This window comes from Sapajus apella, unplaced genomic scaffold (assembly GCF_009761245.1).
Source record: "Sapajus apella isolate SASKATOON/1434 unplaced genomic scaffold, GSC_monkey_1.0 scaffold26, whole genome shotgun sequence".
NCBI classification, from domain to species: Eukaryota; Metazoa; Chordata; class Mammalia; order Primates; family Cebidae; genus Sapajus; species Sapajus apella.
This window is the reverse complement of record NW_022436966.1, coordinates 17,053,226-17,058,613: the sequence shown is the minus strand read 5'-3', so window position 1 is coordinate 17,058,613 and position 5,388 is coordinate 17,053,226. Positions and strand designations below refer to the sequence as shown.

At 36.8% G+C, this 5,388-nt stretch overlaps 1 long non-coding RNA gene across 1 annotated transcript; it reads left to right on the top strand.

The window, feature by feature from the left end:
- The first annotated feature begins 479 nt into the window (after nt 1-479).
- LOC116560407 lies at nt 480-5,178 on the top strand. The gene is made up of 3 exons (XR_004272956.1): nt 480-492; nt 1,230-1,234; nt 5,069-5,178. It is a non-coding gene; the product is annotated as an uncharacterized LOC116560407 (long non-coding RNA).
- Nucleotides 5,179-5,388: the final 210 nt, after the last annotated feature.

Below are 5,388 nucleotides of genomic sequence, written 5' to 3'. Positions count from 1 at the left end.
AAAGAAGGATGTGTAACATAAAAATGAGAATCCATATGCTAGTTCTGGGCAATTACCTTGCAAATTCTGCCAGCTAATCAAAATGAGTAAGGTGCCTATAACCCAGAGGTTTCTTTGTTTGGGAAAATAAAACCAAGAAACTTCATAGACCCCAAAGGGGAATTCTATATCTTGGCAAGTAAAATTTTAGATGGAAATTACTTACAATACCACACTTGTGGGAACCACTGTCCTCACTCTACAATTTGCAATAGGGTTATACATGGTAGCCCCTTCAAACTGAAATGTTGGGCAGAGAGTTTCCATTGCTGTCCTATTTTGCTTAATTAATAACCTTTTAGCAGGGATAATAGTTACTGACAAAAAGGAAGCATGAAAGTTTTGCTATCACTGAGTCTGCTAGGACTTTTTATTGGGTTTGGTGATGCAGTTTTAAATGAAATATGCTGCTTTTGGATTAACACCTCTAATAAAGTAGAGGAAAATCTACAGGTACTGAAAAATCAAATCAAAATTATTAACAGGCTCAGGGAAAATGCTGGCTTCAGTCCTGGGTGACTACAATCCCTCTTTAATGAATTCCAGTCTTCTTTATGGAATTAGTTAACCCCCTTTTTAAGTCCTCTCTTGCTTGTATGTCTTGTATTGATATTTGAACCCTGTATACTCAATACCATAACTCAAATTCTTTCTTCTTACCTAGAAACAACCAAACTCCAAACAGTGCTATAAACTGAATCACACATGGACACACCATTCTTCCAAGGACCCTTAGACTTACTCCAGGAAGAGCCCTAACTGCTGTTCTGCATTTGACACCCCTTTTCAGCAGGAAGTAGCCAGAAAGAGTCCTCACCGCAAACCCCCTAATAGCAGTTAGTGTGGCATCTCCACAGCAGGGAATGTTGTAGGACTTAATTAAGAAATTGTTTTAGGCAGATAGAGAGGAAAAGGGATCCTTGGGAAGTTTCCATTTTTTAAAACATCTCCAGAAAAGTTTTTTGTAAAGTCCAGGCCCTTAGAGCCAGGCTGGCAACCTTTGAAATGGAAATGTCAGCCATTAGAAACTGGGTCCACCCAGACATGGTGATTCCCTCAGCGTTCTTGCCCTTTCTCTACATGTTCCTGGCAACATGGCCACCCTCACATATCCCCACATGTGTAGAACATCATGGTGCCCTGTATTTGCATATTAAAAGACTAGGGTGGGAGGGCAAGTGTTTTCACAGGCTATGTGAATGACATGCCTAGTCAAGCCAATCCCCTGACCCCTATGCATATCAGACATCACCTCCTCCAGCCTCTGCATATATACCTGGCTGGTGTCCACCACACTTTGGGGTCTCCTCTTTAGGCTTTGGAGCACCCTTCGCCCCCACCCTGTCTCTGTGTGGGGGAGTCTCTTCCTTCTGCCTCCTCTCTTTTAATTTTAAAAGAAACTTAAAAAATTTTCTTTCTTGCCTATTAAACTCTCTGCTCCTTAAAACAAATGAACAAACAAACAAACCATTAGATCAGTCCAGGTGCTCTGGCTAATGGCTGTAAGCCCAGCACTTTGGGAGGCTGAGATGGGTGGATCACTTGAGCTCAGGAGTTTGAGACCAGCCTAGGCAACATGGTGAAACCCTGTCTCTACAAAAGATACAAAAATTAGGTGGGTGTGGTGGCGTGTGCCTGTGATTTCAGCTGCTTTGGAGGCTGAGTAGGGAGGATAGCTTGAGTCTGGGAGGCAGAGATTACAGTAAATCCAGATGACACCACTGCACTCCCACCTGGGCAACAGAGCCAGATCCTATCTCAAAAAAAAACAAAAACAAAAACAAACAAAAAACACCAGAGGCAAGTGGTTCAAAGTAATGAGTGTTAGATGCATATTCAACCAAAAAAGTATACTTTTCTAAATCTTAGTGACACCTTAAAATAATAATGATACATTAAAAAATACTATCCTGTAAATGATGTTAACTGCAAACTTTTGGCCTTGGAATTCTTGTCTTATACGTACTGATGGAAGAATATGCCATCTTTCTTTTACCTACCAACATGCCTGACTTTTGTATTGATATGTGCTTAACAGACTGAAAATTTCACATTTGTTCTCATAGCTACATCCATGACAGTGGAATTTAAAAATGTGATTTCTTAAGATAACATTTGCTTTTGGTGAAATTTAAATCTGAAGCCAGGCTAGGTTTTGTGTTTTTTTTTTCTTGTTGGATTTTAAAATTTTCCCCTAAGAAGATCCATTTGTTAAAGTTATAAGGTACTAGAGCTATTACCCCTAGAAAAATAGAATATATATCAGTGCTTGCATTTCAAACTTATCCAGCTCTTGTTTATCTCATCAGACCTCCAGGGTTTTATATTTCAGAGTGAAAAAATTAAATAACATTTATTTTTTTATTATTAAAGTAAAAGCCAACCTGGGCTTTAACATAATTCCTGGCCCAAATGTCTCATAATATCTCATCATTTCTCTTTTATTCTGACATGACTGAACTGTAGAATACCCATATTGATGATAAAATGGAATTCCTTGATTTTAATAACAAACAGAATCTTTGTAGATGTTCAGTAAATTCTTGGTTAAGGTCTAGACAATTATAGGGAATATTTTGAAGTCATATTCCTATCTTAAAATGACTGTTTACTTTTTTTTAAGCATATGAGTGATGCAGTGGCTAAAAGTGACACAGTAAAGTGTGGCTGAGTAATGACTGAAATGTACACATGAAAAACACCTGGGAATTCTGTAAATAATGAAGCACATAATTTCAAGAATTTGGCATGAGGGCTGGTGTGGCAGCTCACGCCTGTAATCCCAGTACTTTAGGAGGCTGACGTGGGAGAATCACCTGAGGCCAGGAGTTCAAGACCAGCCTGGGCAATATAGCAAGACTCCATTTCTAGTAAAAACAAAAGTAAATTAGCCAGGTGTGGTGGCATGCACCTTAGTACTTGCTACTCAGGACGCTGAGCCAGTAAGATAGCTTGAGCCCAGGAGTTTGAGGTTCAGTGAGCTATGATTGTGCTGCTGCACTCCAGCCTAGATGACAGAGTGAGACCCTGTCTCTAAAAAATAAAGAAATTTAAAATAAGAATTTAGCATGGAAATAATTTTTTCATGCCTTGGAAACATAATATAATAGATGGAATTATAATCTGGAATATTATTGTTTTTATTATAGTATTTTTCCAATTAAATACATACCAACAATAGACCAGAATCACTTATATTCATTGAATATATTAACTTAGAGATAACTATTATTAACATTTTCTTGTATATCTTTCCTGTCTTCAAAATTAGGATTATATGGCATATTTTAGAATGCTATATTTGCTTATTAATATATCATAAACATTTAATTTTATTATTATGTATTAATGAAATAAAATTCTATCCTATAGATACACCATAATTTATTTAACAAATCCTTATTGCTGAACATTTATGTTACTTGCAATTTTCTGTTATGTCAAGTAATATTGGCCCAAACCATTTGATGTATGTGATTGTACATATATTATTTTTCTTATGATAAATTCCTGAAAGTGGAAGTCCTGGGTTAAAGGCTACGTTTTTGTGAATATCAATCACTGCTTTTCAGAAAGATGTGCTATTTTATATTCCTATCCATTTGAAAGTGCTTCTTTCTTCATACCTTTGCTAACACAGTGTTATAATTTTTTATGCTTGTCAAGTTGATTAAAAAAATTATATATTATTGTTGACTATTTATTGACTTCACTTTGGGCCTAGGTCAGAACATAGCATATAGAAGGATGTCTTGTCAACCTGTCTTATTGGTCTAAAGGCTAATTTTATTTTATTTTATTTTATTTTTGAGATGAAGTCTTGCTCTGTCACCCAGGATAGAGTGCAGTGGTGTGATCTTGGCTCACTGCAACCTCCTTCTCCCAGGTTCAAGTGATTCTCCTTTCTCAGCTTCCTAAGTAGCTGGGATTACAGGTGCCCACCACCATGCCTGGCTATTTTTTTTATATTTTTAGTAGAGACAGGGGTTTCTCCATGTTGGCCAGTCTGGTCTTGAACTCCTGGCCTCAGGTGATCTGCCTGCCTCGGCCTCCCAAAGTGTTGGGATTGCAGGTGTGAGCCACCACACCTGGCCTAAAGGCTAATTTTAAATTGATGCCTTTTCATTAATCCATTCAACAAATCTTTTTGGAGTGCTGCCTCAAAAAACAAAAATAATTTAGAATGTAAAATTGTGTATTTGGCAAATTAGTAATATTCCTCCGTAGATACCACATTAGCACTATGGTCTATACACAAATTCTGTTGTATGTTATTATTTTCCCTTCTTTCATTCTGATTCCCACTCCTTTTCCCTTCTCTTCCCATAAGCAGCTCTAATGTATTTAACAGATATATTTGAATATGCATGCTTCTTTGAAGAATAGTGTTTTTTGTTTTTATCTTACATATGTTGTATTATTCACCAATCTTGTTTTATCTTAAATTTTCTACTGCTGAACACTGCATTAAAAAATTTAAATTCTATTCTCATTGTGAGCATGTTTAGATATTACTTCTAATTGCTACAAAAAATTCCATGGTGTATGCCTGAAGTCCAAAGAAGAAGGAAAATATTTGTGCTCAATTCATCATTCTGGGAAGATTAATGCTCATTTGCATGTTGTTATTTCTTGAATAAAAGATATAATGATTAGTTATATGGTTACATAACTCTGCAATGGATCTATAAGCTTCTGAGAGGGATGCAGGTACTTTTAGGGAAGCTTAATTGGTAGACTTCTCTGAGGACAGCAACACTCCTGGGAGAAATAAGACTATTCTATCTGTTGTGAACATTCCTTCAGTGTGGAGTGTGCAGCATGTCATTAACTTTGGGTAAGGGACAGCATTTGTGTCATACACCGTAGCATACGTCTCTCACTCTGCCATGGGGTTTTGTAGCCAGAAATATAACACCAACTTTTGTATCTTGTATCTTCAACATCATATGTAATATCCTGTGCATAGACAGAGGCACTCAAATCATATTTGTTGAATGAATAAATGAAATCATTCTAATAATCTTAGAGCAGGCTGTCCAATCTTTTGTCTTCCCTGGGCCACGCTGGAAGAAGAATTGTCTTGGGCCACACATAAAATACACTAATGATAGCTGCTGAGCAAAAAAAAAAAAAAAAAAAAAAATTGTGGAAAAACCTCATAATCTTTTAAGAAAGTTTATAAAATTGTTTTGGGCCACATTCAAAGCCATCTTGGGCTGCATGTAGCCCATGGGCCATGGGCTGGACAATCACGTTTTAGAGCAGTAATATAGGATGACAGAGATTCCAATTGCCCAAGAAATGAAGGATTTGAAAAGAAACAGCTGTTCTTGGTACAGAATTCAT